This window comes from Bidens hawaiensis, unplaced genomic scaffold (genome assembly GCF_021521415.1).
Source record: "Bidens hawaiensis isolate Kalapana, Puna unplaced genomic scaffold, B.hawaiensis_p1.1 tig00022707_1, whole genome shotgun sequence".
Lineage (NCBI taxonomy): Eukaryota > Viridiplantae > Streptophyta > Magnoliopsida > Asterales > Asteraceae > Bidens > Bidens hawaiensis.
In genome coordinates this window covers 26,428-38,158 of record NW_027493553.1, presented here as the reverse complement: position 1 = coordinate 38,158, position 11,731 = coordinate 26,428, and the positions used below count along the sequence as shown (strand labels likewise).

General features: G+C 38.5%; 1 pseudogene across 1 annotated transcript; it reads right to left on the bottom strand.

Moving 5' to 3' along the window:
• Positions 1-1,667: 1,667 nt before the first annotated feature.
• On the bottom strand, positions 1,668-3,361 carry LOC143566164 (PTI1-like tyrosine-protein kinase 3; annotated as a pseudogene). The gene is made up of 5 exons (XR_013141189.1): positions 3,309-3,361; positions 3,026-3,153; positions 2,677-2,950; positions 2,443-2,576; positions 1,668-1,923 (listed from the first exon to the last, which is right to left on the bottom strand). The product of XR_013141189.1 is annotated as a PTI1-like tyrosine-protein kinase 3 (transcript).
• Between the last annotated feature and the right edge of the window lie 8,370 nt (positions 3,362-11,731).

Genomic DNA, 11,731 nt, shown 5'->3' with positions numbered 1-11,731 from the left:
TTGCGGCGCGAAAAACGTTAACATATGTACAAAAGTTTTTTTTGCATGAATCACTATACAAAGTTCACCATTAGTTGCAAAATGTGACTTTCATTATCCTATTCTTACCCACCGACTTCCAAATCTAAAACAAAACTTACAATCTTCAAATTCCAAAATTAATGCAAATACATCTATGGTCTTTTTTTGTTTTTGGTCGAGCATGATAACGCCATCCTGAGACTTATGCAATGCAAGTGTGATGAAAGTTCTTTTTCATCTGATGCTTAACTCATGAAAATTGTGATTGAGACCTGCAACCAACATAACATAGAGCAAACAGTAAGCGACATGTACATTCTTATTTAGCAGGAACTAAATAAAAACTGCATAATGACATACATATTCATGAAAAACTGTATGTTAGAATCTTGCCTTGCAACCATATTTTCCATGTTGTGACAATAAACTCTTTTCACCATGGTAATTGAGAGTAATCGATTATTGAAAAAGATAACTGTTCGAACAAATTGCTTTTTGTCTAATTATAATAATCATGTATACCAAAACTGCACATGATCGTAATCTTTTTGTTCTGATCGATAACCCGAAACTTGGAAGTAAGTCCAAGTCGTCCCTTAATTAAAAAGAAAAAAATGTCAAAGTGACTTCAATACAAAAAACACAAAATGTTTTGACTCGTATCAAAACTAACCAAGAATCGATATGTAAAATTGGTTGTAAATTTGACCTGTTTGGAAATTATTGACCCACACACCAAGTTAAAAGCTTTCCGGTAATCAAACTTTAAAAACAAATTGTCAACATTTTAAAACTACCAAAATTGCTCTTGCCGGTAATCCTTTTGTTTTGATGGATACCCGAGACTTTAAAATCAAAGTGACCCGTTACTAAAAAATAATTTCAAACCGACCTATATCCAAGTTAAATTACTCATGACGAATGTTTTGATCTGTATCGAAACTAACACAAAATACCCAATAAAATGCAAATGTGACCCGTTTGGAAATCGTTGACCTGTTACCTCATTAAAAGCTTTCCGGTAACCAAAAGTTCAAACCCAGAATGTGACCCGTTTGTGTTTGTGTTTGTTCGTGTCGTTTAGGCATATATAGGAATTGCATTTATTATTATTATTAAACAAAGGTATATAGCATGTCAATCTGAACATCCATGTCTTGAAACAAAAAAAATATAAATTTGTAATCTACTGTCACAAATCCCTTTATACTTCTGGAGTTGCTGCTGTCGGTGCAGGAGCCCTCAACAGCGGTTGAAGCACTTTCACAACAATGCTCATATAAAAGTCGGCCTCGTATTGCACACATAAAGCCACCGCCGCCAACTACATCAACAAAACAAATGTCAGTCAGTAGGCCTGTGAGTTTCCAGCATGCCACAGACCTGACACGAAATTCACAGGTTTAGGTCGACCTAGCGGGTTCGTGGGTTGAACCGTTTAACTAATTAATTAATTATTATATATTTTTCTTAAATGTGTTTTATACTTTTATGCAATAAATAAATTGGTTGGGTATTATATTTTATAATTGAAATGTGAGTGTTTTAAATTAATGTGTGCTTTTTGTTGTAAAATAAAGTTAAGTATTAATATGTAAAAACAGTAGAAATAAATAAATAAATAAATTTCGGGTCAATCCACGAATATACGGGTCGTGTTCGGGTTCACGTGTCTTTCACGAATTTGTGTTCGGGTTCATGTCAGATATTCGGGTGTGTGTTAGGTTGGACCAGCGAATCCGACCCATTTAACACTCCTACGTGTCAGTTAGTTAATGATCGCGGTTTGTTGTCCGTTAAACCAAATGTTAATACCTTTGCAACTGCTTTTGGAGGGTACTCGCCTTTGAGCCGTGGATCGACACATTGTTTCACCTTGTCTTCACTCAGCCTTGGTGTAGCCTTATGTGATAAAAAGAAAAAATATATATATCAAATTCGCTTTTTTACATAATTCTCTTTAGTCGTGCTCCCCGTTTCCACGTCTCTCAACCAAATGGAACCCCACAAAATGATATCACCAAAATTTGTACAACGACACAGTCTTTTAACATCAATATATTTAAGTGGTGACAATTTCGACCAAAGTCTATTTTTACTGCATAAACATCCTAGACGCATTATTTTCAGTACCAGTTTTATGTTAAGAACCGCAAAAAGCACTTGTACGTTGTGTACTTGTGCATTAATGACTTAATGAGACAGTGGATCGGCGGTTATGTAACCGTCTTTTATGTAACAATTGCGTTTCTTGCAATTCTCATCATTATTGAAATAAAGCAATTTTCGGAACCGTGTATAAGACTAATTGTTAACGGGAAATGCAAAAAAAGATGAAAGTATTTTTTTTTTCGTAAACGCGTATTTGTAGGCCCACAAAACGAAGAAGCCAAAAGAAAAAAAAATCAAAAAGCGACTAACCCAAGTGACAAGGCTCTGATGTCCACATGGCATTGTGTGATCAACGGGTTTCCGACCAGTTAGAAGTTCAAGCAGAACAACACCAAAACTATACACAGTCACTTTTTTGTGTCAGCCGTCCCGTCATTGCATATCTACATGAATCATTTACACACATTTAGCAAACCAATAAAGTTGTTCATGATAAAACCGTGTGGTGTTAATCTTAATAATGTAAATATAATAACGTATTACTCTGACGCGTGATAGCCAAAAGTTCCCAAAACACGAGTAGAGTGTCAACGTGCAGCCATATCGGGCGCTTGATTTGAAAGATTAAAATCAGCAATCTTCGCTCGAAAATCCTCAAATAGTAGCACGCTGCTAGACCTAATATCTCTGTGAATTATTGGAGGCTGCGCCTTTTCATGCAAATATTCCAGTCCTTTTGCTGCATCGCAAGCAATTCTTGATCGCTGCGCCCAATCAAGCACGGGTCCCGGTTGTGCTCCTTGAACACCCTTCCTGCCTGCATTTTATATATTGATTTTTAAGCCCGACAAAAAAAATTTCAACCTATATAAAGCGTTAATTCATAAGCTACCGTGCAATACGTCATGTAAAGATCCCATGGTTGCAAATTCATAAGCCAAGACTCGTGTATTCCCTTCCACGCAGTAACCACATAGCTCAACAAAATTTGGGTGCCTCAGTGTCGGACACCATCGAAACCTTGAACAGGAAGACAAAATCTTAAATATAATATAATTAATAGTAACATAGCTCGACAAAATTTGGGTGCTTCAGTGTCGACACCATAGAAACCTTGAACAAGAAGACAAAATCTTAAATATAATATAATTAATAGTAATAGGCGATCTTGGTACGGTTCAAAAAAGAGTTTGGTCGGCCCACTCAAATATTTAGAAATGCAGACCATATTTAAACTCATGACCTTGAATAATTAGCTGTAAAATATTTATTAGATTACAGACAATTACCATTAAATTCTTAAACAAAATTCATAGAAAAGCATGACGTTAGCAACGGAATCCCAGTCTCTGACCGGAACCAGTTCGTTCGTCGCAACCCTTCATCCTTCTCTCGATTATGAGAAAGTTGAGGTTTCCTATGAACCCTACTAATCAAATTCTCCGCAAATGAGAACCTTACAAATATAACTAACACCTTCAATTCAAGTTTTATGAACCTTAAATCAGTTTAAACTTAATCACGACTAAGATCTAATCGGTTAAACAAATACATATATAAAAGAAAAAGAAAAAGTGCTACAGTGAAATGTTCAATAAAAATTTATTCTGCAATCAGCAACAAAAACCCAAAATAATATAAAATCAGAGAGCAAAGAAATCACCAGTAAATCGAAGAGAAGAGAGGAGATGGTCGATTCTTGTCATCTTCTACATCTGTAATAATAAAATTAGGTCAAATTGATACTTAATCGTATATTACATGCATGAAAATAATAAAGGATACATACACACCTCGTTTTCGTGATGCGAAGGGTGAACAGGGGTGGAGATCGGCAGTTGAAACCTAAAAGTGGAATGTGTAGAACATGATGGCTGTGATTTAATCGAACATAGGAGCTGGGAGATGAACTTCCAGCTGAACAATTCGTTAATGTTCGGTTCTTTTATAGGCTTAAATTAGCATGTAAGCTGATTGGAAACACATCTAGAAGTTATAATAAATAGCATATATTTTTAGAGTAGTAACTATAGATATATTTATATAAACACCTTTAGAAAACTTTCTACATTTACAAGCTATAATTAACAGTACTAGAAGAAAGAATAAAACATAATCCTAAAAGAGTCATATGGGTCACACGGGTTAAAAGCCGTCTGAAATTTATTGAATTTTGTTTTTGTAACTTGTAAGGCCCCGTTACCGGTGCCCTACATTGAACGTTGAATTTACTCATAAACACAGTTTTTACATATCAGAGTTAATCAAAACTTTCACGGAAACGTTGACTTAAATCATTCGTTACAAAAATTACATCTTTTCTTTGATACCATAACACAAAACATTACATTTAGAACATCATTCCTCCCATCTTCAGATGCCAGACGTTCAATCCATGCCATGTGTCATCTTCATGCTAACTCATTGGTCAAATCACCCGCGTGCATACTAAAACTCAGCTACGCTTAGTGAGTTCTAGTTAATCAGGCGAAATACAATACATACACATATCATACATACATATCCAAAGATACATATCCAACCTAACCAGTTACCTTTCCAACATACATTCATGCATACGTACTATTACCTAACTTAGCCTACCGAGAGTATGTTCATAGTCCGCCGTCTATACCTATACTCAAGGTCGTGAACACGTAAAAGGTCCGCAGTCCTTACCTATGTTCAACAATTATGGTACGTGCAAGGTCCGCAGTCCTTCCCTGTACCATCCTATACTAACAACACGTAAAAGGTCCACAGTCCTTCCCTATGTTGCAGCTTAATTCATAGCACGTACGAAGTCCGCAGTGCTCCCTTATGCTACCACAACACAAATACAATTACAGCACGTATAAGGTCCACCGTCCTTTCCTATGCTGACGCCTATCTACAATACATATAAGGTCCACAGTCCTATCTACGTTGACGTCTATTATCTATAACACGTATAAGGCCCACCGTCCTTATCTACGTTGACATATATCCTCAATATCACGTTAAGGCCTGCAGTCCTTAACTACGCCATTACCTGTCAAGTCTATGTCCAACAGAAATTAGAGAGATTTACTATCCTAACTTACTATGTCGGACGTAGAACTCACATACCATTCATGTACCTTTACACACATACTTCACATATACAATAAGTACATTGTAGCATAAGAACACACTAGGCGTTCTTCACATTATTCATTTAACAGTCTTACCCCTTGTCGATACGTGCAATATCCGAAGATCGTTCACGCCCCGACAAGTGTTCATTTATAATGTTCATACATCATCTATACGTTACATATAACATTCATATCTTTGTTTCTAACCTGACAGTACACGCAATATCCGAAGATCGTTCACGTACCGAAAAGCAATCATTCATGCCTATCACATATATCATACATGGCATCCACTTACCACTTAAGGTAAGTGAATTAACTAATCACATCGAGTATGCACACAGCATCGAAATTATAACAAGGAATGGGGCTAGAAACTCACCTGAACTCGGTTACTTCTTCCGTTAATAGTTATTCCTTCTTGAGCTGTGCACGACTAATTGTATAATTATTACATGTATTAAATACGGCTCTAGCTATTCTTTTTGTTTACTTAATTAATCTTCATAGATTATCAAAGTCCAAGGGCTAATATGTAATTATATCATTCTTTTCTAAGTCCAGTGACTGTTCTGTCATTTTGTTAAACTTCCAGTTCGTTACTTGGCTCTTGACGAATTGGGGTTCATTCGTTACTTCTGTCTCTCATAGCGAATTGGCTAATTCGTTACTTTATAACGAATTGACCTTCATAGCGAACTGAACCCTATAACGAATTGGACCTTATAAGGAATTGAACCTTTATAACGAACGGGTCATTTGATGAACTGGACCTCGTAACGAACTGGACCTAATAACGAACTGGACCTAATAATGAACTGGTCCTTTTACGAATGACCCTTCTGTAACGAATTGAACTTTCTAATTTGATATCCCTCCCTTAACGAACTTGGACACGAACTAGAGCTAGTTCGTTAAGCTTCCATTAACGAACCATTTAACGAATCACCCCTAGTTCGTTAACTCCCCATTAACGAGTTACCTCTAATTCGTTAACTCCCCGTTAACGAATTAAGGTTAGGTAATAGAATGTCAGAAACATTCTCTGACATTCCCTACCTCGTACACACAATATCCGGCGCCGCCATTGCCAGAATAACGGGATCTCGCCGGAAAAGCTAGATCTCGCTCGTTTCACCACCGTTTTCACCGTTTTTCATCCCATTCGAACCAGATCTGAGCTAGGGTGATCCCTAAGCTCATCCTAGGTTCGGTTTATACCCGATCCCACCTGGATCTCTTGACTTTAATGGTTTAAAGATGTCGGCTCGTCGTTTCGTGGCTAAATCTAACGGGTTTGGATATCTACATTATCATACTATCATTACCTCGGGTTGATGCTCGGGTTCTTCTTCTATTTCGGCTAGAGAGAGAAGTAGGATGAGAGAGAGCTAAGTGTGTGTTTTGGGTGGTGTATGGAATGGAATGGAAATGAAAGGATTAATGTGTGATTATGGTTTATATATCATGGGTCATGGGCTTGAGCCCATGGTCCGTCTTCCTTCCCTTTCTAAACCAAGTCCATTACTCATATTACTTAACCCACACAAACCCGACTCATAATAAATCCTACTTTATTTTATTATTTCACCACTAACCCGAGTAAACTTACCCACCAATATTAAATAATGTAATTAATATTATTTTAGAAATTTTGGGATGTTATAAGTATTCCCTCCTTAATGAGGTTTCGTCCCCGAAACCTAGCTTATTCCTTGTAAAGGAACACTTCCTATATTCACGCACTCTATCGGATCGTATTTGCTTTCTGGGTTATCTTCCTTACTCTTGACTTGCAGTCATCGAGTGGTGTTCATGTGTTTTAGCTATTGAGGTAGCTTATCCATGAGGCTCTCGATGGCTCAAGTTTCGTATCGCCCTTCCAAGGGACCTTGTTTCATACTATTAAACACTATCGTCTATAACGAAATTTTATCACAACATAAATAATCATTCATAACCAACTCAATGTAATACACGTCGTAGATAAGCATAAGTCTTAAACATTAACACAAAACAAGCTCTTGGGCAATCATAATTAAAACGAAATAAAACTATTTCATAAGCAATTATTCCTTCGTTGAGTGCTCCTCCCTGTAGTTCTCCTAAATCTTTACCCTTTCGCACCTCCTTCCTCTGTTTCCTTGCAATCCCTAGCCATGTGGTCAACTTTACTGCATTTGAAGCATTTCGGGCGATCAGGGCATTCTCGAGAGTAATGCCCACTCTTTCCACACCGATAACACTTTTCCGTTCCAGTCTTGCATTCTCCCTGGTGCACTTGCCCACACTTCTTACATGCATCCTTGTTTCCAACCTTTGTCTTTCTCTCATCAGTTGTTGCCATCATCTCGCCCGACCGCTTAGCTGGAGTAGTTCATTTCTTCTGCTTCTTTTCCACCACCGCATCGTTTGCCGCCAAGTCGTCATAGACCATTTCTGCGAGTCCCATAGTAGAATCTAAGTTAGTCGGTCTACTGGCCTTGACCAAGACTCGAACATTTTGTGGCCGCCCCCTGATGTAGCACTTAATTCGCTTTGCTTCAGTGTTCACCATGTCAGGCACCAGCTTAGACAGGCGGTTGAATTCAGTGGTATATTCGCGGTGTGTCATCTTTCCAACCTTCAGACCCAAAAACTTCATCTCAACCCTTTCGACCTCTCCATCAGTGCATAACCTCTTCATCACCAACTCTTTCAGATCCTCCCATCTCATCGCCTTAACCTCATCCCTAGTCTTTCTCTGCTCCACACTTTCCCACCAATACATAGCTTCATCTTCAAATGACTGAGTAGCATAACCCACAGCTTGGTCGGGACGGCATTCGCTAATGCGGATAATTTTATCCAAGGTGGTTATCCATTGAAGAGTAGCGATTGCGTCTCCCAGACCAGTCAGCTTCGGCGGGTCACAACCTTTGAAGGATTTGTAGTTGCACCCACCTCGGCCTTTCCTCCTATCGTCCACCTTCATGGACTTATCCACGCTCGATTCCTCTTTCTCTCTTTCATCATCCTTCTTACCATTTCCCCCTGACCCTTCAGCAGTTCTCCCATGGCTTACAGCAGATTTTTCAGGATTCCGGTCCTTCACAGCAGCGGCTACAGCTTGAACAATAGCTGCTTGGATTGCGGGATCCAGTTGAACCCCTTCGTTGTTGTTACTCGGATTTCGCTCATCAGCACTTTCTTCTCCCCCGACGTTAGCAGCTGATTCAACAGAGGGTTCTCGGACCACTCGTGGCCTACCACGACGCCCTGTACGCCATCCTGTTCTAGCAATCTCTCTTGCTCCAGCCATCGTATTCTAAAAGGGAAAACACAAACATTATCACTCAAGGAATTATTTAGCACGTGATTCATAAGGTAAGTAGCTAATAACATTGATCAAGTGTAATTAACTATTTGCATTACTCCTCAGGTTCTACATACTTCCCTTCGTGATTAAACTTGTGCTAGTTTCTACTTTTAAACAGTTAATCAATCATACAATCAAGAAATCATATCCCTAACCTGCATATATCCTTCCTTTAACAATTAAGCGAACATCTTTATACATTATTTAAAATACTTTATCGTTACTGAGCTTGCTTGAGTGACATGGCTATCTTGAACTGGCATCTTCTTTCTTTTCTTACTAAAATCCCGTTCTCTGTTCGAGTCTAAGCATGTAGGATGCTTAAATCTCTCGAACATTGCTCTGATACCAACTTGTAAGGCCCCGTTACTGGTGCCCTACATTGGACGTTGGATTTACTCATAAACACAGTTCTTACAGATTAGAGTTAATCAAAACTTTCGCGGAAACGTTGACTTAAATCATTCGTTACAAAACATTAAATCTTTTCTTTGATACCATAACACAAAACATTACATTTATAACATCATTCCTCCCATCTTCAGATTCCAGACATTCAATCCATGCCATGTGTAATCGTCATGCTAACTCATTGGTCAAATCACCTGCATGCATACTAAAATTCAGCTACGTTTAGTGAGTTCTAGTTAATCAGGCGACATACAATACATACACATATCATACATACATACATATCCAAAGATACATATCCAACCTAACCAGTTACCTTTCCAACATACATTCATGCATAAGTACTATTACCTAACTCAGCCTACCGAGAGTATGTTCATAGTCCGCCGTCTATACATATACTCAATGTCGTGAACACATAAAAGGTCCGCAGTCCTTACCTATGTTCAACAATTATGGTACGTGCAAGGTCCGCAGTCCTTCCCTGTACCATCCTGTACTAACAACACGTACAAGGTCCACAGTCCTTTCATATGTTGCAGCTTAATTCATAGCACGTACGAAGTCCGCAGTGCTCCCTTATGCTACCACAACACAAATAAAATTACAGCACGTATAAGGTCCACAATCCTTTCCTATGCTGACGCGTATCTACAATACGTATAAGGTCCACAGTCCTTATCTACGTTTACGTCTATTATCTATAACACGTATAAGGCCCACCGTCCTTATCTACGTTGACATATATCCTCAATATCACGTTAAGGCCTGCAGTCCTTAACTACGCCATTACCTGTCAAGTCTATATCCAACAGAAGTTAGAGAGATTTACCATCCTAACTTACTATGTTGGACGTAGAACTCACATACCATTCATGTACCTGTACACACATACTTCACATATACAATAAGTACATTGTAGCCTAAGAAGACACTAGGCTTTCTTCACATTATTCATTTAACAGTCTTACCCCTTGTCAATAAGTGCAATATCTGAAGATCGTTCACGCCCCGACAAGTGTTCATTTATAATGTTCATACATCATCCATACGTTACATATAACATTAATATCTTTGTTTCTAACCAGACAGTACGCGCAATATCCGAAGATCGTTCGCGTACCGAAAAGCAATCATTCATGCCTATCACATATATCATACATGGCATACACTTACCACTTAAGGTAAGTGTATTAACTAATCACATCGAGTATGAACACAACCCCGAAAACATAACAAGGAATGGGGCTAGAAACTCACCTGAACTCGGTTACTTCTTCCGTTAATAGTTATTCCTTCTTGAGCTGTACACGACTAGTTGTATAATTATTACATGTATTAAATACGGCTCTAGCTCTTCTTGTTGTTTACTTAATTAATCTTCATAGATTATCAAAGTCCAAGGGCTAATATGTAATTATATCATTCTTTTCTAAGTCCAGTGACTGTTCTGTCATGTTGTTAAACTTCCAGTTCGTTACTTGGCTCTTGACGAATTGGGGTTCATTCGTTACTTCTGTCTCTCATAGCGAATTGGCTAATTCGTTACTTTATAACGAATTGACCTTCATAGCGAACTGAACCCTATAACGAATTGGACCTTATAAGGAATTGAACCTTTATAACGAACGGGTCATTTGATGAACTGGACCTCGTAACGAACTGGACCTAATAACGAACTGGTCCTTTTACGATTAACCCTTCTGTAATGAATTGAACTTTTTAATTCGATATCCCTCCCTTAACGAACTTGGACACAAACTAGAGCTAGTTTGTTAAGCTTCCATTAACGAACCACTTAACAAATCACCCCTAGTTCGTTAACTCCCCGTTAACGAATTACCTCTAACTCGTTAACTCCCCATTAACGAATTAGGGTTAGGTCATAGAATGTCAGAAACATTCTCTGACATTCCCTACCTCGTACACACAATCTCCGGCGCCGCCATTGCCGGAATAACGGGATCTCGCCGGAAAAGCGAGATCTCGCTCGTTTCACCACTGTTTTCACCGTTTTCCATCCCGTTCGATCCAGATATGAGCTAGGGTTATCCCTAAGATCATCTTATGTTCGGTTTATACCCGATCCCACCCGGATCTCATGAATTTATTGGTTTAAAGGTGTCGGCTCGTCGTTTCTTCTTCTATTTCGGCTTGAGAGAGAAAGTAGGATGAGAGAGAGCTAAGTGTGTGTTTTGGGTGGTGTATGAAATGGAAAGGAAATGAAAGGATTAATTTGTGATTATGGTTTATATATCATGGGTTATGGGCTTGATCCCATGGTCCGTCTTCCTTCCCTTTCTTATCCAAGTTCATTACTCATATTACTTAACTCACACAAGCCTGACTCATAATAAATCCTACTTTATTTTATTATTTCACCACTAACCCGAGTAAACTTTCCCACCAATATTAAATAATGTAATTAATATTATTTTAGAAATTTCGGGATGTTACATAATCATGCTAACGGGTCGCGCAGTCCGATCTAATCTTTAATGAATACCTTGACAGAAGATGAATGTTATTTTAGCTCCATTCACTACGTGAAAATTGACCTTCGGCCACACGAAAAAAGTGTGGCCGTAGGCCTTTAGCCACACACATTTTGTTCAGGTCATATGTGGCCAAAGGTCGCGACACCGTGGGTATGATATGGCCATACACAGTTTTTAGTGGCTTTATGTGGTAATAAGTGTGGCTAAAGGGTACA